The sequence below is a fragment of the Dipodomys spectabilis genome, unplaced genomic scaffold (genome assembly GCF_019054845.1).
Source record: "Dipodomys spectabilis isolate Male_0828 unplaced genomic scaffold, ASM1905484v1 ptg000323l, whole genome shotgun sequence".
NCBI lineage: Eukaryota > Metazoa > Chordata > Mammalia > Rodentia > Heteromyidae > Dipodomys > Dipodomys spectabilis.
The window spans coordinates 1948267-1968738 of record NW_024871000.1 but is presented as its reverse complement, the minus strand read 5'-3'; positions in this window follow the sequence as shown (position 1 = coordinate 1968738).

Below are 20472 nucleotides of genomic sequence, written 5' to 3'. Positions count from 1 at the left end.
GATGTCATTGTTGTTTTATGATGTCATGTTGGGCTGATGTTATCATAATGACAATGTGATGTTACACTGGTGATGATGTCACAAAGGTTTTGCTATGTTAAAATGGCATGCCTGATCTCAATTGTCATTAGCTCAACATGAGGATATGAGTACACAAAAGGCCTGTCATGTCACAAAGGCCATGCTTTCTTTCAAAGCTTCTGAGGTCATAATAGTTTTGGGAATTCACAATGTGATCATGTTGGTACAATGGGAATGTGATAACACCATGAGTTTGTGATGCCTCTGAGGTGATGAGGTCACAAAGAGTTAAGGATGTCTCATCAAGTTTGTAATATAACAATGACATATACAATTTCAATTTCTTCTAAGTCACTATGAGGATACTATAATAACCAGTGGGGCCAGAATTATCTGTGGGAGCCGATATTCATTGTAAATTCTTGGCTTGGCCCACTGGAGATTGTGGGGAATGCCGCTAAAGGTGGAGGTGTCAAGCCTCACACGGTGAGCTGTCAAGAAGTGATTGAGCATTGGGCAGTTTTGGAAGTGATGGTTGAAAACTGTTAGGCAGGAGATCCGTTGGAAGAAGGAGGGATACAACCTATATATAAGTTGCATTTTCAGAGCATTGTAATGGAGATAAAAATGGGAGTTACCCGGATGGAAGAAAGTGGTGAGACAGCAGGAAAGGAAAAGCCTGAGAAGAGAGGAAGCTGAGGGAGAGCAGAAGGTTGGCAAGTGGTCACTGGGTCAGAGTAGGGCAGGCCTGTGGAGAGTGGAGAGGCCTGAAGAGAAGAAGGAAGTGGTGGAAGGGAAAAAGGGAAAGACCAGGAAGGAATGACATGTCTGTAGAGGAGGGAAGAATGGAAAAGAAAAAAAGCCTTGCCCATTGAGGTTTGGAGCTTTGGAGATCATAATTTTGTGATTGGTTGTTTGCAGAACAATTAAGAAAGGGCTGGGCTGCCCCTTGGAGGTCTGAGGTTTGGTGGTCAAGGCTCCTCTTGAACCTGGGTATCCAGTCCAGAATAAGGTAATCACAATCCCCTTTCTAGTGAAAAAAGGTTTATTATATTAAATGTGACTCGATGATTTGTCTCCTTTCCTTAGAGGTCATATGTACATGAGTTCACAGAAAGAGCTTGAAGTCTCAAAGTCCATGAATTTTCTAAGATCTGATGAGGCAATAACAGGTTTGTAAAAACACAATGGGAGAGTGATATCACAAGAGCAATACTACAATATTATGAAAAATTTTGATTTGATACAACAATTAGTTGTTGATGCCATTCTCATGATGAGGTCACAATAAGTTTGTGATGTCACAATGGGTTCACGATGTCAGAGTGGCATGGGAGATCTCAACTGTCATTAATTGGCAATGAATATATCAGTTCAAAAAGGGACTGTAATGTCTACAAAGGCATGTTTTGTTACAAATGTGATGCCTTTCTAACAGTCTTGTGAGGTCAAAATGTGACACAATGGTCATGAAATCTGGCAGTTTGATGTCACAGGGGATTTCTGATATCACATGTCAAACCAGAAATATGAGATTGAAAACATATTATCAGCTCACAAAAGGCCTAATATATGGCAATAGCAGTATGTCACAAAACTTATAAGGACAGGACTTGTTTGTGATGGCACAGCATGTTAATGATATGACAATGGCAATGTGAAGTCACAAAGGATTGTGATATGACAATGGTTATATGGTCAAAATGGGCTTCTGAAATAGATTGAATTCACAGAATAGGCCTTCACACTGTTAAGTCACAATGTCACTGTGATTTATAATGCTATGATGCCATTGTCGTTTGGTTACATCACAATGAACTGATGATGTCATAATGACAATTTGATGTCATTGGTGATTTAAGGTGTTACAATGGTTATGAGGTCACAATATGCTTTTGATACTAACACACGTTAACTTTGAAACAGAATGAAAAAGCCACGTGGCGGTGGCTCATGCCTGTAATCCTAGCTACACCACAGGCTGAGATCTAAGGATCGTGGTTCAAAGCCAACTCAGGCTGGAAAGTCTATGAGAATCTTATTCCCAATAAAAAAAACCATTAGAAAACCAGAAGTGGCTCTGTGGCTCAAGCGATAGAGAGCTTGCCTAGAGCTGAAGAGCAGGGACAGTACCCAAGCCCAGAGTTCAAGCCCCACGACTGACAAAAAAAAATTAAAATTAGGCATTCACAATCTTTTTATAACATCACAATCACAATGTGATCACATAATGCTGTCTTGTCATTGTAGTTTTGTCATGTCAAAAGTAGTTGATGCTGTCATAATGACAATGTTATGTCACTCTGGTGATGTCACAAAGGGTTCATTATGTTAAATTGGCATGTCTGATATCAATTGTCAGTTCATAATGAGGGCATAGTTCCACAAAGGGACTGTGTTGTCACAAAGGTCATGTGTTTTTTCAAAGGTGCTAAGAGGTCCTAATAAGTTTGTGTTGTCACAATGTGATAGTGAGGCCAAATGGCAATGAAAGCTCACAATGCTTTTGTGATGACACATTGGTGATGAAATCAAATAGTTTTGTGAAGTCACATCTCATAATCACATGTCCAATTTCAGTTGCTACAATTTCACAATAAGGTATGAGTTCACAGAAAAAGACAAGTATAAAAGGCCATGAATTTTCTAAAATGCTATGAAGACATACTAGGTTTTTGAAAACACAATGGTACAGTGATATCACAATGGCAATGTGATGTTGCAATATGATGACTTAATAATATTTTGATATCACAATTTGTGATGCCACACTGATGGGTTCACAAGAAGTGTGTGATGTCACAATGGGTTGGTGATATCAAAATGACACATGTGATCTCTATTGTCATTAACTCACAATGAGTACATGAGCTCACAAAGGTACTCTGATGTCTCCAAAGGCATGCATTTTCACAAAAGTGATGAAGTCCTAACAGGTGTGTGTTGCCAGAATGTGACAAAATGCTCATAACATCTATCAGTGTGATGTCACCATAATCTAGATGTCACATTGGATTCTAGTATCACATTTCATACCTGGATTGGGTTTGAAAGCATTGCAATTTCACAGTGGGTTAGTGTTATCAATATGGAAATGTGGGGTCACAAAGGAATTGTGCTATCACAATGGCTATTAGATCACAATGTGTTTCTAGTATAATAGGTTTGGGCTATCACAATTGGTTGGAAATGTCACAATAGCATGCTAGATCTCAAATGTCCTTAATTCACAATGAAGATATGAGTTCACAAAGGGACTGTGTTGTCTCTAAAGACATGTGTTTCACAAATATGAAGTCCTAACAGATTTGTGAGTTCATAATGTGCCCCCATGGTCTTGATATCTATCAATGTGATGTTACAATGGTCATGATGTCACAGTGTTCATGATGTCAGAGTCAATTTCTGATATCATATGTCATACCTGAATTATTATGAGTTTCAAAACTGATTATAAGCTTACTAAAAGCCTAAAATATCCTAATGGCAGCATATCACACAAGTTATGACTAAGTTATGACCTCCACATCAGTATGGCATCACCAGTTGTGACATCAAACCATTATTGTAACATGATGTTGAAACATCACATTGTCATTGTGAAATCACTGTCCCGTTGGGTTTTCACATAGTATGACCTCACACTATGAAGCTTCTTCTATCAACTGGTACCCTCATATTGAATTATGGGTAACTGAAATTGGATATATCATTCTGATATTACAAACAACCTGTGATATCACAAAGCCATTGTGACCTCATCACCACTTTGACATCAAAAACCCAATGGGACATCTCATTTCCATTGTGACATTATGGATTATATTGTGCCATTACAAAACTATTATGACTTATAACCACCTTTGAAAACACACATGGCCTCTGTAACATCACCGAACCTTTTTTGGATCCATAACCTCATGGGGAACTAATGACAACTGACATCAGACATACCAAGGAAACATAACAAATGCTTTCTGACATGATAATTGTGACATCATGTTGCCATTATGACACCAGAAGCTCATTTTGACATGTAAAATTACAATGGCATCATAGCAATTCAACATCACATTGTTATTCTGATGTCATAGACATGTTGTGTTTGCCTATTATGTTATTGATTCTATTTCTAATGTGGCATGTTGGTTGATATCAGAAACCCACTGTGTGTTCATGACTATTTTGATATCACAATGCTTTAGTTCCATCACGTTGCCATTGTGATGTCACATTGCCAAATTGATATCACAAGGGATTTTGATGTGACAATGGTTGTGACATCACAATGAGTTTCTGATATCAACCCACATGCCACATTTCAAATACAATGAAATCACAGATTAGGCATTCATAATGTGACTCTGATATCACAATGACATAATGGCAAATGTTATAATGTCATTGCCATTTTGTGATGTCACCATGAGCAAAAGATGTCATAACAAAAATGTGATGTTACACCAGTTATGATGTCACACAGGGTTTATAATGTTACAATGGTTATGAGGTCACAATGTGTTTCTGATATCAACTGATATGCCACATTTTAAATAAAATGAAATCACAGGATATACACTCACAATATGTCTAAGACAGCAAAATGGCAATGCAGTGTCATTCTATGTGGTCACTGTAGCTTGTTGATGTCACAATGTGCTGATTGTGTCATAATGATTGATATCAAACTGGTGATGATGTCACAAATGGTTTGTATTTCACAATGGTATGTCAGATCTTAATTGCTATTAGTTTACAGTGAGGACATGAGAATGAAGTCACCATGACATACACAAATTAACTGTGATGACACAAATGCCATGTTTTTTTGTCAAAAGTGCTAAAGTTCCTAACAGGTTTTGGTTGTCAAAGTGTTAATGATATAAAAATGGGTTAATGATGTTAAAACTATTTTGTAATATCACATATTATTTCAAATTTCAATTGCTACAAGTTCACAATGATACAAGTTCACAGAAGGAGCTTGATGTCCCAAAGGCCATGCATTTTCTAAGATGTGATTAGGTCATAATAGGATTGTGAAAGCATGATGGTACAGTAATATCACAATTGCTATATGATGTCAAATTCTAATTAATTGGTGATACCATAATAGTGATGAGTTCAAAATTGTTTTGTGATGTCGCAGTAGATTGGTGATGTGACAATGGCATTCCAGACCTCAATTTTCATTAACTCACAATAAGTATATAAATTTAGAACGGGCTTGTGAGGATTCTAAAGCATTTGTTGGCACAAATGTGATGAAGTCAGAACAGTTTTGTGATGTGACAATATGACACAATGGTCATTACATCTAGCAGTGTGATATCACTATGCTCATGATGTCAAAGTATATTTCTAATATTTCATGACATTCCTGAAATAATATGAGGTCAAAAATAGATTGAGCTATCAATGGGCCTAACATAGCACAGTGGCAACATGTCACAAAACTTTTGAGGAGAGGACATGTTTGAGTTGTCACAGTTGTTTTTTTTTTTTTTTTTATGTTGCATTTCCTTTTTTTTTTTTATTTTTTTTAATTTAATTTAATTTTATTTGTGAACATACTGTACAGAGGAGTTACAGTTACATGGGCAGGATAATGTGTACATTTCTTACCAAGCATTGCAGCCTCCTCCTTTGTTTACCCTTCACATCCCTTCCCAGCCTCCCCCCTCCCCCCCTAATCCCAATCCTTCTCCTTCCTCCCCCCTCCAGCCCCCCCCCCCCCGCACCAACGTTGTAAAGTTCGTTTTGGACATGACAACTTGTACTTCTCATTGTTGCAACAGGTCCACCTGTATCCTTAAACAACTGGTTTTTCCCCATCTCCTCCACAAGTTATACTGACATCAAATATAGTGAAAGCAAGAGTTATACTGTGGGGGAGTGACATACAAAGCAACAAAGAGATAATCTCATAAATGTGTTAGAAACACATGCATGAAAGAAAAAAACATTAAAATACACATCTAAGGGTTCATTTTCCTGACATCACATTATCTGACCCTTTCCGCTTGATTTTTTTTTTTAATTTTATTTTATTTGAGAACATACTGTACAGAGGGGTTACAACTACATGGGCAGGATAATGCATACATTTCTTACCAAGCATTGCAGCCTCCTCCTTTGTCACAGTTGTTTAGATATCACAATTTCAATGGTACATCACAAAGGGATTGTGATGTCACAATGGTTATGAAGTCAAAATGTGTTTTTGATATAAACCCACATGCCACATTTGAAATATAATGAAATCACATAATAGGCATTCATAATGTATATATGATGTCACAATGACAATGTGATGTCATAGTGGTATGATGTCATTACAGATTTGTGATGTCACAATGAGCTGATGTTGTCATAATGACAATGTGCTGTCACATCGATGATTATATTGTAAATACTTTGTGATATTTCTTTGGCATATCTGATCTCAATTGACATTTCACATTAAGGATATGGATACACAAAGGGACTGTCATGTCACAAAGACCAAGTGTTTTTTCAAAGGTGCTAAAGATGTCATAATGGGTTTGGGAGGTCTCTAGGTGATTGTAATGTCATAACAGCAACGTGATATCACAATGGCTTTGTGATGTCACATTGGTGATGAGGTCACAATGGACAGGACCAATTTGTGATGTCACAACAGGTTACTATCACAATGGCACTGTGATGTCACAAAGGGATTTTCATGTCACAATGGCTTTGAGGTCATAATGGATTTCTGATATCCACCAATATCGCTCACTTGAAATAGAATGAAATCACAGAATAGGCATTCACAATATGTCTATAATGTCACTATGACATATGATGTCATAATACTATGATATGTAAGTTTAGTGATGTCAAAATGGCATGTCTTATCTTATTTGTCATTAGATTACTATGAGGATCCCAAAGGTTGCTATGTGCTGAGTCCTTCAAAAGGCTCATTGTGCTGAGTGCATTACACAGGGTTCTTTGTGCTATTTTTTAAAATTGTTCTGAGTCCTTGAGAGGTAGGTATCCCAACAATCTCACACACACACACACACACACACACACACACACACACATGGAGAGTCACCGTGTACCTGCTTGGTGTATGGGGTGGATGGAGAAGAGTCCCCCAGCGTTTGGGCTGAGGGGAGATTTGATGCACCCCCTGGACAGCTGCTGGGTTGGGGGGAAGCCCTGACCTGAGGTGAGGCTTCTTCTGCCATAGCCTGATAGCCTTAGGGCAGAGTCAGGACAGCACAAAACCAGGGATGGAGGCGTGGCTGAGGGGGGAAGAGGCGTGGCCCAGGGAGGACAGGGCATGGCTGAGGGGGCACATATCTGCTGAAACCAGTGGCACACAGGGGGTGGAGCACTTGCAGAGATAAGAGCAGGCACATACATCAGGGGTGGCAGCCTCAATGCCTCTGCTGCTGTAGGAGCATGGGTCTGGGCCAGGAGCACAGAGCTGCTGTAGGAGCATGGGTCTGGGCCAGGAGCACAGAGCACACAAAGCCAGCACATCAGGCACATTCCTCGCACCACCCCAGGGAGGCTCAAAGGCTAGCTATGCCCTAAGTCTTAGGCCCCTGGCTGGGAGCTCAGCTGAAGAAGGGGCATGCTCAGCCCAGCCATCCACCAGCCCCTGCCCCTGCCCCATCTCCTGCGCTCCCTGCAGCATTGCATCACCTCTGGCTCAGACCTGCGGCACCTCTTGGAGTCATCCAGTGATGGTACGCCCTCAACTGGTTTAAGGTCCGGACCCGGTACAGACCCCTGGTCCTCTGCTCTGGGGCCAAGCATCCACCATGCCACTGCCATCACTGCAAGCTGCACACAGAACCACAGCCTACAGATTCTCCCAGCAGCACAAGTGAGTGGCCACCCGCAGGTCAGCACCTTGCCACCTCCCCCTACCACTACTTCTGCCACCCTGCAAATCTCACCTCCCCTCTTGTGTCCCAACCATGCCTCCCCAGCACCAGGCAGGCCAGCCTTGACTCTGCCACAAATGCGCCCCAGGAGTGGGGGGGTGAGGGATTGGGTGTTGACTCTGGGAACTCACACCCATCCCTAGTGGCCAGTATCCCTGGAAATGGGGAGATGCAGGAATGGGTGAGAAGGGGTCACCACTGAGCCCCTGGCTGGAGTAGTGGGAGCAACACAGTCCCACATCTGCACCCTTCCTCTCCCTGGTGGGAACCTGGTGGCTTTAGGCAGAGGTGGGGAACAGCACCTTTGCACCTGCCTTATTGGGTCTTTTTCTTTTTTTCTGGGAGTAGGGGGTGTTGGATGCAGAAGATAGGCCTCCCTTGCTGTGTGAGCCCTTGTCCTCTGTGCTCAGTCACCCTTTCATCTGAGGAGGGTCCCAGAAAAGCCCACTAGGGAGGTGAGGGCACTGGGGGTCAGATAGTAGGTGAATATATGGGTGGAATACAGGCCCTCAGACACACATATACCTGGTCTATCCCCCACCCCAGCTGTTAACAGTACTCACAGGGTGATCACATTTCCCATCTCTGCCAGCGTCTGGTGGTGCTCCCTGTCCATCTGGTCTCTTTGTCCTCCACAAGAATTTGCCCAGTTGCCCAGAAGAATCTAGGCTGGAAGTAGGAGTCTGTCCATGTATGTAGCCTTTAGGACCACATCCATGTCCTCAACACCGCCCCCACCCTGGGTCAGACACCCGCCTTGGGACCCCATGACCCACTGCTTGTTTCAGTCCTGTTCTGAGGAGCCACCTGTCTGAGGTTTCCTTCACCCAGCGTCCAGGCCTAGGGTTTTGGTGAATGGGAAGTTAAGGCTGATTGTTCCCAAGGAGAAAAGTCTGGCCCTGGAGAAGGGGAGAGGCGGGGTGGTGCTGTGTCATTAGAGTGGTACTCCCCTTGGGTGGGAGCCCTTGGTTTTGACAAGGGAACAGAGAGTGGGAACCGGCATGCTCCAGCTAATACATTGTCCCAGATGAGGAATCAACAAACTTAGGAGAGGTACTACTCTGAGTCTCTGTGTGTGTATGTGTGTGTGTGTGTGTGTGTGTGTGAGAGAGAGAGAGAGAGAGAGAGAGAGAGAGAGAGTGAGAGAGAGTGAGAGAGAGAGAGAGAGAGAGAGAAAGAGAGAGAGAGAGAGAGAGAATCTTTCTCCTTGTACAGCCTGACCATCCTCAGGTGAGTGATTAGTTGGCAAATTGCAGGTGCTGCATGGAAAAGTCAACTTTCACCATTCTGGAGAGGTGTGTGTGTATGTGTGTGTGTGTGTCTGTGTGTGAATGTGTGTGTGTGTCTGTGTGTGTGTTGGGAGAGCAAGGAAATGAGAACAATGAAAATATATTTAAGTCACCATGTTTAAAACAACAAAAGCATTTTCTTTCTCTCTCTGTGTGTATTTGTTGTTGTTCTTTCTTCATCAATACCAAATACAAGCCCAGCCACAATTTTTGTTTTCTCCTTCACAGTTTTATGGCTCCTTTATGGAAGATTTCAGTAGACATTACTTTCCTCCCCTTTCCACCTCTCTCTTCCCCCTTTCCTGTAGCCCACAGTAGCTGCTGGGCCTGAGTGGGCCTCCCTTAAAAGAACAGTGTGAACCCTGGACTGGAGTGGATGTCTGTCCTTCTATCCCCAGCCAGAAGTTTGGTGAGGCAAATGAGATCACAGCCACATTCTTCCAGCCAGACACTCTACTCTTGTGTGTTTAGTTGGAGATAATTCAAGAGTGTGGAATGTGTCTGCCCAACATAATTAGGGAACGAGATGAGGGAAAGGATAGGGCAGGGGCTGTGAAGCTATGAGGTTTTGGGGACTGGCGTACGATGTGACATGGCAGATGGTTCACCATGAGAGTGGATGAGAGGAGAACCATATCTAGGGCATTAACCGTCTCTGTGGGCATCCGGGCACAGGGTTCTGGGCCCCATTGGTGGTGAGGATACCCTCCTGGGGCAGTGCCCAGTGTCAATCCTCCCTGGAGTCCTGCAGAATCCAATCTGTGTCCCGCCTGGGCTGTTTCTAGCTGGGCAGTAGTTGGCAAATCCATTCCCCCTGCTGGAGCCCGCTCGGTATCAGGAAGTGGCAGTTAGCTAGGTCTCGCTGAATGCTAGTATCTGTAACCTGCTATAGGTTGTCAGAAGGAAAAGGGGACCACTGACATTGGAACCCTTTAAGTTTGATTGGGACAAATTAAATATCACATTTTCCAGGTTTTTTTTAATTTAAGCTGGCAAGTTCGACTAATGCCTGGGATTATGGATCAAATTATATGTATGATTTCAGCCATCAAACAATGAGGTTCAAAGCGACACAGGCAGAGTTCCCAAGCCAGATTGTGTCCTGCTTTGAACGTTGTGCCTTGACTGCCTTTCTCTGGCAGCTGTTGAATCTCTCTAGAGTGACCACCCCACTCGCGGACATTGAGGGGGGCAGAGATTGTGACCTCACCATGCTCAGCCTGTCAGCTATGAGCATAGATGATTCCCAGCACCTGTACTGGACTCTGGGAGATTCAGAGAACCCAGGCTGCCTCAAGGATCCTTCCTCGGCAGCATGAAACTTAGGGGCCAGATGTGGTGGACGATCCTGACTGGTCCCAGGGGAGGACAGGAGGCCCCTTGAGCCAGGCATTCAGCTCACAGCAACCTCATTCACACCTATGTGGGGAATTGAGTGCCACAGTGCTGGTCAGCTGCTGGACAGAGATCTTTGAGATGATAGTCATTCCAGAGGCCCTGGAATGTAGTGAGTACATAGTGGCTCACACTCTCAGAGACAAAAACCATTCAGTGTTGTGGCACCAGGATGGGGTAAGAGGGAGGAGGGAGAACTGTGGGAGAGCTTCATCAGGATTCGTCCCCCCCTCCCCCACAGAGGATTCTTACCTGAATCAGATGGGACTTTTCTGTAGTATTGTCATAGAGAGATGCTCATTTATTTATCCAACAAACCATTACAGTGTGCAACAGACTCTGGGATGTCATAGACAATGAAAAGTTCCAGGACTGGTTCCACAGCCCATGAAGAAACTTTGGATTGATTTGGATGCCAGTGCTTCAAGCGTGTCATCCTAGCTATTTAGGAGGCTGAGATCAGAGGATTGAGGCTTTTGGCCCAGGCAGGAAAGCCTGTAAGACTCTTGTCTTCAATTAACTACCAAAAACAAAACACCAGAAGTGGATGTGTGGCTCAAAACATAGACTGCTAGCCTTGAGTAAAAAGGCTTAGGGACAGCACCTAGGCTCTGAGTACAAGGCCCAGGACTGACACAAAGAAAGTGAAGAGAGAGAAGAGGGAAGGACAGAGGGAGAAAACGAGGAAAAGAAGGAAGAAAGGGAACATGCAAGCCTTGGTTTGGAGTCCATGGATCAAGGGAGCCAACTATTCACATTCTATGTGGAGACAGTTTCAGAGCCTAAAGTCAGTATGTAGGACCAAGCCACTGACCCCTCAGCAACTTCATGACAGCCAGGAGCTGTGTGATCACCGACTATATAGGGAACTAGCCTCGGGTAGAACCTAGGGCTCAGGGTGGGTCACCAGGTTTCAATTAACCCCAGCCTCATCTGGTCAGATAAGAAGAAAGTTTCCAAGATCTAGGGAGGTATTGGAGTGAGAGAGTTTCAAGGTGGGGGGGGGGCAAAGCATAAGTAGGAATTTGAAGAGGGAGAAAGGTCAGGTGTGTAAGGACATTGGAGCCATGACCTCGCCTGACAACAAAGACTACCAGCCTTTGATCCAGCCACACTGCTATTAGAAGTCCTGGCCCCATGGGTTCATCATTGACAACCTGGCTGCCGTTCACTGCAGGATGCCTGTGCAGTATATCCTTAGGGACTAGGACATTCCAGGGCTCAATCTGATGATACCACCCCCGGTGTTCTTTCCTTCTCCAAAGACTGAGGTAAGCATGCCACTGCCACAGAACAGTGTGGGAATGAGGGCAGGAAATGGGTCTCTTGGCTGGCTCAGTCTTTAGTCTAGATGGCAGATCTGGGATTCAGAGAGGGCAGGCTGAAGGTGGAGCAGAGCTGGGTAGAGGCTGGTGGGAAAACCAGAGTGACTGGGCTTTGAGCAAGGTTGTTTCTTTGATAATACTCACAACGTAGGAACATTTCTGGGATAGAGCAGCCCTTTTCACCTCCCCAAGAGGACCTACATCCCCCCAGTCTCTGTCCCTTGACCAGGAATCCCTTTGGTTCCCATATATTATGGTTGGATAACTAGACCTTACCTCACTGCCCAGTGTTTAGGCAGTACAGTGAAAGATCCTGATTCTTTGATAAGGTCATGGGATCTTCAGTATGAAATTGTAATTGAATGTCCCAAATTGGTGCATGGTCAGTCCTATCTAAGACTGCCATGATGTAGGACATAATATCTAGGGAATCAGAGCTGGATGGGGTCTGTTCTGGGAGTTTTGAGTATTATGTGTTGGCTTTGAGCTCCCGTGTGCCCACTTGCTTCCCTTTCTTGGGTGGGTCCACGCTAGAAAAAGCTTGAAACTAGGGTGTGGATCTTGTCTTTTATGCTCCAAGATAGCACTCTACCATTTGAATCACAGCTCCACTTCCAGCTTTTTTGGGTGTTTAATTAGATAAAGAGTTCTCACGGGCTTTGCTGCTAAGTGGCATCCAACTGCAGTCCTCAGATTTCAGTCTCCTGAGGGGAAAGGATGACAGGAATGGAAAAATTTTTTTGGCTGGGTGCCAGTAGCTCATGGCTGTTATCCTAGGTACTCAGGAGCTGAGATCTGAGGATCACGAGTCAAAGCCAGCCTGCTCAGGAAAGACCCTAAGAGTTTTACCTAAAAGGAATTTCCAGAGAACCAGAAGTGGTGCTGTGGCTCAAGCAATTGAATGCTTGCGTTAAGCTAAAGAGCTCAGGGACAGCACCCAGGCCCAGAATTCAAGCCCCACAACATAAAAAAGAAAGAAATTAAGATATCTTTGCCTGCAAATGATGGTGGAGGTGTGGGGGTGTGGGGAGGGTGCTGTGTTTGGGAGACCAAGTGCTGGCCTCGCTGTACAGACATTTTTAAGAACTCCCCAAGTTTGCCCCAGTTTAAAGCCACAGTTTCAAGAGGACATGTCCTGTGACAGGCAGGGAGTGGGCAAAGGGGTGCAGGTGTGAGATTGTTGTGTCTTTATTTCCTCCATTGAAGGATAGATTTGGATGCTGGGTACCAAATCTGAAGTGAAGGGTTGCAAAAAGTTTGTGGCCTGACGAGATGGGTTTTCTCTGTGTATATGAAGGTGGCTGAAGCTGGAAGCCACCGGTGGCTCACAATTCTCATCCTAGCTACTCAGAAGACTGAGATGTGAGGACCGTGGTTACAAGTCAGCTTGGGCAGAATAGTCTGTGAAAATTGATGATAGACCACTCGAGAACAGGTATTGTTGCTTTGGCTCAACTGGGAGTATGCTCACCTTCAGCTGAATTGGTGAGGGACAGCACCTTGGCCCAGAATTCAAACCCCTGGACCAACAACAAAAAAAGAGGTGACTAAGTTTTCCACATAGCAATGTGTATGATAGGAAATGCCATGCTGGTCTATGAGACATCCCAGATATGTGTGAGGCTCAATGTTTTGTCTACAGTGGGTCTGATGTCGGTACTGCCACCTTCTAGGGGTTGAGATCTGATGCTAATTGAGGGAGTTCATGTTTCTGTTCTCAGGGACTGCTGAATCCTTGGGCTATCCTGTGTGTGTGTGTGTGTGTGTGTGTGTGTGTGTGTGTGTGTGTGTGTGTGTGTGTGTGTTTGTCTGTCAGTCTCTCTGTCTGTCCGTCTGTCTGTCTGACTGTCTGTGTCTGTGTCTGGGTGTGTTCGGAGGTAGAAGACCTGGGCCTTGAACTCACGGCCTAGTTGCTGTCCCTGAGATATCTTGCTCAAAGCTAGAGCTCTGACACTTGAGCCACAGGTCCACCTGTGGCTATTTGGTGGTTCAGTGTAGATAGGAGCCTCAAACTTTCTTGTGTGGATGGCTTTGAACAGGGATCCTCAAACCTCAGCCTCCTGAGTAACTAGGATGACAGAAAGGAGCCACCCGTTATGGCTCTGTGTGTGTGTGTGTGTGTGTGTGTGTGTGTAGATATTGGTTGAAACAAGGAGTGCTGGAGCCTTTGGTAACTTCTTATCACTGTCTTTGGGGGGTGCATGTGCTTTGTGGCTGAGTTCTAGGGGACTGGAAGGGTGAGACATTTGAAGGGGACTCAGCACCTATAAATTATAAGAGCAAGGGATTTTGTGACCTGGAACTGTCTACTCCCTTGGACCTGGTTGGTGGCAGAGGGAGCACGGGAGGACCAGGGGGTGGGGCCCATAGGGGTTGACTCCCCAGGAGGACAGAGAACATGGTCAGCACTTAGTAAGGCTGTGAGCCCTGTTAGTATGGACCTTATTGGCATGGGTCAGCCTCTGGGTCATCTCATCATGACGTCTGATGGGCAAGGCCAAACCTATTTTAAATCTTGACCTGTGTTCTTCAGACCTCAGCCTCCTGAGTAGGTAGGGTTATAGGCATGAGACTCTGGCACCGGGCCTCAGATATTTTTGGTATATTAGGGTTTGTACTCAAGAACTTAGGCTTTCCAGTCAGGTCTTCTTCCATGGGAGCCAAGCCTTTCTGTCTTGGGCATTTCTGAGATGGAGACTCCATTTATGCTCAGGCTTGGCTGGATCATGGTCCTCTTGTGACAGGCATGCGCCACCATGCCTGGTCCTCTGTATTTGGGATGGTAGATATGTAGCACCATGCTCAGTCATCGGTTTAGATGGTTGTCCTAAACTCAGTCCACAGCAGCCGATTCTTGACCAGAGTTGAAGCTCTGGGTTCGGCCTCAACCATTGGTCCTCAGTCTTCTCACAGGACAGTTGTGAGGAAACAAGGGATCAATACAAGGGGAAATCTGGGGCAGGGCCAGGCATAGAGGGAACGGTCATCATATAAGTTTCTTGGCAATTCTGTGAGCATATAACAGGAAGATACCTGGAAAAGACTAAGAAGGGGCCTGTTATTTATCATGCCAAAGGTATGGGATTAGGAAACAAAACATGGCTCTCTTTCATCCTTACCCTATCCCCATGAGGAAGGGGATCATTCACTATTCAGCTTTGCAGCTGGGGAAAAAGCACAGAAAAGCTGGGTGACCTACTCATGACCCCCAGATGACAGGAAGCTCTGCCTGACTTGTCTGCCATGCTCCCTAGTACAATGGGTGCTATTCAGTCCATTTCTTGTGGTGGGAATTCCACTTATTGTCAGTCGTGAGTTTTGAACTCTGGGCCTGCACACTTTCCCCAAGCTGCTCAGATCAGGTTTAGGGCTCTACCACTTGAGCTACAACACCACTTCTGGGAGATAAGCGTCTTACAGACGTTCCTGCCTGGGCTGGCTATGAACCATGATCCTCATATCTCAGCCTCCTGTGTAGTTACCACTGTAGGCCTGTGCCACTGGCATCCGGCTTAAGTGTAATTCTCTCTCTCTCTTTCCCTTTCTCTCTCTCTCTCTCTCTCTCTCTCTCTCTCTCTCTGTCTCTCTCTCTCGCTCAGTAACATGTTGAATGTGTGCTGGAGGTTTTGGCTCAGCGTCCCCATATGGCTGGGACCCAAGGTGACCCTCTCATTCTGGAGGTAGGCTGTGGGTCAGGATCATTTTGGCTTGGACTGTGGAATTAGCTTCCTTAGGTAAGCCCCTCTGTGCCTTGGGTAGACCGTGATGGTTGCTCATTGTCAGTCTGTCTGGTGAGTCCTTCCCCACTACCCTCTGCTAAGTCACTTTAAGGAAAGTGGATGAGGAGGCATCGCATTGTCCAACTGCACAGCACTATCCCGAGCCTCTGATCCTCACTGCCACTTATCTGGCCAGACCCTGATTATAAGAAACTGATTTCACTCTATGTCTACCTTACATTGCTGCAGTGTGTCGTTTCGGGGATAGGGAGCAGTGTGCAGAGGAAAGACCACAGATCCGACACTTCCTGGGGGACATTTGTTCTGTGACAGCACGAAGTCATTGCTGTGGATAAGAAGAAAGCCAGCATCAGACTGAGCCAGAACAATGCTCAAAGGTAGGTAGGCTATTGAAGTATCAAACCGACCCATGTCTGCTTCCCAATCACAAAAAGGAGAATGCAGTGAAGGTAGCCCAGCACTGGCCCTAGCGGACTATAAATGGATGGTGGTGGTCAGGTGCCAGTGGCTCTTGCCTGTCATCCTGGCTATTCGGGAGGCTGAGTTCTGATGGTCGTGACTCAGAGCCAGCCTAGGCAGGAGAGTCTGTGAGATTCTTATCTCCCATAAACTACCTCCTCCACCCCCCGAAAAAAGCCAGTTGTGGTGCTGTGGCACAAGTGATAGAGCCTCAGCTTTAAGTAAAAGAAGCTCAGGGATAACACCCAGTCCCTGAATCCAAGACCTGGGACTCACAAAATATAAAATAAATGAATAGTGGGCACATGTTATCTTACTACCAAAAAGGATGGATTCATTCTTCTCTCCGGTACTTGTAGCCAAAGGTAAGTGGCGTCCCTTGATTTTCCTCTAAACATCTCCTTCTGTCTATTATTTCTCCTGGATTCAGTTGCAGGATAGAATTCAGATCATCCCACTTGATATGACCTTAAGTACCCTCCCTTGCCCGATTTTCTTGGGGTGGGGATCCTGGATGTACTCACCACTGGGTGAAAGAAGCACTAGAGAGAGTGGAGTAGGTATCCCTGAAACTCATACACACACACACACACACACACACACACACACACACACACACACACACACACACACTCACCTAGGCCAACTCTGACTAGCCTTTTCCAAAGATACTTTATCTCCTTGGGTTAACTGGCCTAGGAGAGGAACTTGATCCCCTATAAATGACTATTTTAAGTAGGGCTTGCTAGTTGATACAAGATAAACAGAAGCTTAAAGGAAAGGTTCTGGACCCTCTCTGGCTCAGGCTCACACTTGACATTCTGGCTCCTCGGTAGGCAGAGATCTGAAGATCAAAGATCGAAGCCAGCCATAAGCTGGAAAGGCGATAAGGTTCTTCTGTGCATGGAACCACCAAAAATCCAAACGTGGAATTTTGGCTCAAGTGGTAGAGTAGCAGCCTTGAGCATGAAAACGCACAGAGACAGCTCCCAGATCCTCAGTTCAAACCCACACAAGAAATGGCCCCATTTGTTGCCCCCAGACTGCCTGGGCCTCAAGTGCCCTCTCACAGAGTGTGATACTGCACTGGTCCTGGGTAGTGTATCAGAGTCTTCAGAAATTAGGTGGTGAAAGCCAGGCCTTCACCTTTGCACGCTCTCAACCACACCAGCTTGAGGCAGAGCATGACAACGCTAGCAGCCTGCAGAGCCAAGAATATCCCCCTCTGCCAGGGTGATTGGAGCGGGCTTCTTAGAGGCAGCACTTGAAAGGGTGTCTTGCTTAACAAGGAGGATGTGACAGGAAGCACAGAGAGAAAAGGTGCCATAGATCATGGACAACATAGCAGACCGTGTTCTTTTCCAGCCAAGGCTGCTGGTTAGATACTCGGTAAATATGTGCAAGACTGTCCTGAAACAGGCCCAAGGGGTCACAGAACAGCTATCCAATGTTGGGATTTTATCTTAGCAGTAGTGGGCTCACCTAGCACACAGGAAACCCTGGGTTCGATTCCTAGGTCCCACATACACAGAAAAAGCCAGAAGTGGTACTGTGGCTCAGGTGGAAGAGTGCTCACATCAAGCAAAAGAAGCTCAGGGACAGCGCCTGTACCCCGATTTCAAGCCCTAGCACTGTCAACGTAAAACTTCACTCCAAGAGACCTGGGTGACAGATGGATGGTGTGCCCTCTAGCACTTAGTAAATCCATCCATGCTTCGTGTCTCCTTCTATGACAGAGGGCATCTGGACACTCCTTCTGCTCTGGGCACCCCTAGACACGGTTATCAGCAAACCTCCCAAAAGCTTCCACTGGGACATGGAGCAACTGGCCCCAGAAATTCTCAGGTACCAGTTGTGTGTGGCGGGGGGTTACAGGGCAGGCCTAAGAAGTCCTAGTGGGTCTGATATGCCCCAGACAACCAGGCCATCTAGAGGAAGTGGATGGGAGCTTAGAAAAGGGAAGTGATTTGAAGGGGACTCTTTAATGCCCATGGCCCTACCCTGATTCTGAGCCTCCCTTTGCTGTCCCTAAGGGAGGTAGAGGAGGGTCTAGGTGGTAGTGTCTAGAGGAGGACTAGTTGGAAATTGTAAAGAATAAGACACCATAGGCCATGCGCTGATGGCTCATCCTGGCTACTCAGGAAGCTGAGATCCAGAAGGTCTTGTATCCTTGCACAGGGTGGAAAGTCCAATGAGAGTCTCATTTCTAATCTCCAACCGGATGTGGTGCCATGGTGCAAGTGGAAGAGCACTGGCCTTGAGCAAAGTTCATCATCAGGGACAGTACCCAAGCCCTGAGTTCAAGCCCCTCATCCAAAAAAACAAGAAAGAAAGACACCCCTTGCTTGGCAGAGATGGTGAAGGAATAGGGTTGCTGTGGTTGGGACACCAGGTTCTGGCCTCAGTGTACAGCCATTTTTAAGAACTTCCCAAGTTTGCCCGAGTGTGAAGGTAAAGCAGGCTGGGCATGTCTTACCAAGAACTCCAGAGGTTGTGGCCAATCATAGGCAGGGTTTGGGCAGGGTTGGAGGGTAGTGTCGATTATATTCTCTCCAACCAAGGAAGAATGGCTTTGGATACTGGTGTCAAAGTCTGAAAGTGAAGGGTTGCATGTGCTTTATGGCCTGACAAGCTGGATTTCCCCTGGTTGTAAGAAGGTGGCTGAAACCTGGCATTGCCAGTATCTCACAACTGTCATCCTAGCTACTCAGGAGGCTGAGATCTGAGGATCACTGTTCAAAGCCAGCTTGGGTAGGAATGTCTGTGAGACTTTATCTCAAGTGAAGCACCAGAGAACTGGAAGTAGTGCTGTGGATCCAGTGGTAGGGCGCACACCTTCAGCTGAAGAGCTGAGGGATGGCACGCAGGCCCAAAGTTCAAACCCTATTACCGACAATCAAAATAATGTGGCTGAGTTTTCTTAATAGTGGTGTGTACAGTACGAAATGCCATGCTGTTTTATGAGCCATTCCAGATGTGTGAGAGGCTCTGAGTTTTGTCAACATTTCGTCTGAGGATGGTAGTGCCGTCTTCTCAGAGTTTGGGAAGTTCAGTTGCTCAGGGACTGCTGAGGCCTTGGGCTACTTGTGTGTGTGTGTGTGTGTGTGTGTGTGTGTGTGTGTGTGTGTGTGTGTGTATTTTTCCCTCATCATTCTCTACCCACTTCCTGGATGCGTGTCTCCCTCTTCTTGACCTTGGATGGTGCCCTTCCTCAATAGCAACCCTGTCTTTAGTCATGGTCTACAATGAGTCCTAAATTGCCAGAGACCTGAATGCATATTCCAGGTTTTCCTTGGGACCCAAGTCCGGGTGTCCATAACTTTGTCCTCATCCAGGGGATTCTGCGTTCTCAGTGCTGTCTAGCATATGTTCTCTCCTGCCTCTGGGGGGGGGGGCAGGGTCAGTCATGCTGTGTCCTGTCCTTTTCTCAACTGGACCCCTGGCTGCATGTCCCACTCCCAGCAATCTGGTAGTGGTGTGGAGGAAGGGTGGATGCCAGTGGCTCTGGCCAGCTAGACATTGATAGCTGACTGAAGGCCCCCCAAACAAGGATAATCTGGGGCTACATGAGAGGTGAGGCCAAGGTGGCATGGATGTGGATGTATTGTTCGATGTCTAGGAAATGTCAACGTACCTTATTGTAGGCAAGTCTATCTTCTGGCCCCAGCTGGGCCTCTCAGGTCCTTCTAGACAATTCTGGATGCCCAGAATACAGAGGCATATACTTTAGATTCCAGGGCCAGGGAACTGGGGGATGAGAGATTGGTATAGCCAGTACCTCATTGTGTTGGGGCATTAGTTTTGACCTGGATGACCCAGCCTTGAATTTCACGCCTGCCTTTGCTGAAGCCATAGAACCTTCATACCACTCACACCACCTGCTCTGCAGCACACCTCAGGACCTATGCCCATGCTTTACCTTCTGCCTGAGGCGCTCTGTCTTGTACCCACAGATTAGAACTACTGTGGAATTTTGGCACTGGCTATATCACTTCCAGGAGCAAATCTTTCCTTCCCTTCTCCAACTTTATTTTTTTTTAATATTGGTTTGTTAGAGATGGAACTTGTGCAGGCTGACTGGCAAATGCTCTATATTGGTGTGTGTGTGTGTGTGTGTGTGTGTGTGTGTGTGTGTGTGTGTGTGTGTGTGTGAGTATGTGTGTGTGTGCCAGTCCTGGGGTTTGAATTCAGGCCTAGATGCCATCCTATCCCTGAGGTTTTGTGCTCCAGGCTAGCACTCTACTACTTGAACCACAGCTCTACTTCCGGCTCTTTGGGTTTTTAATTGGAGAAAAGTGTCTCATATTGATTTTCC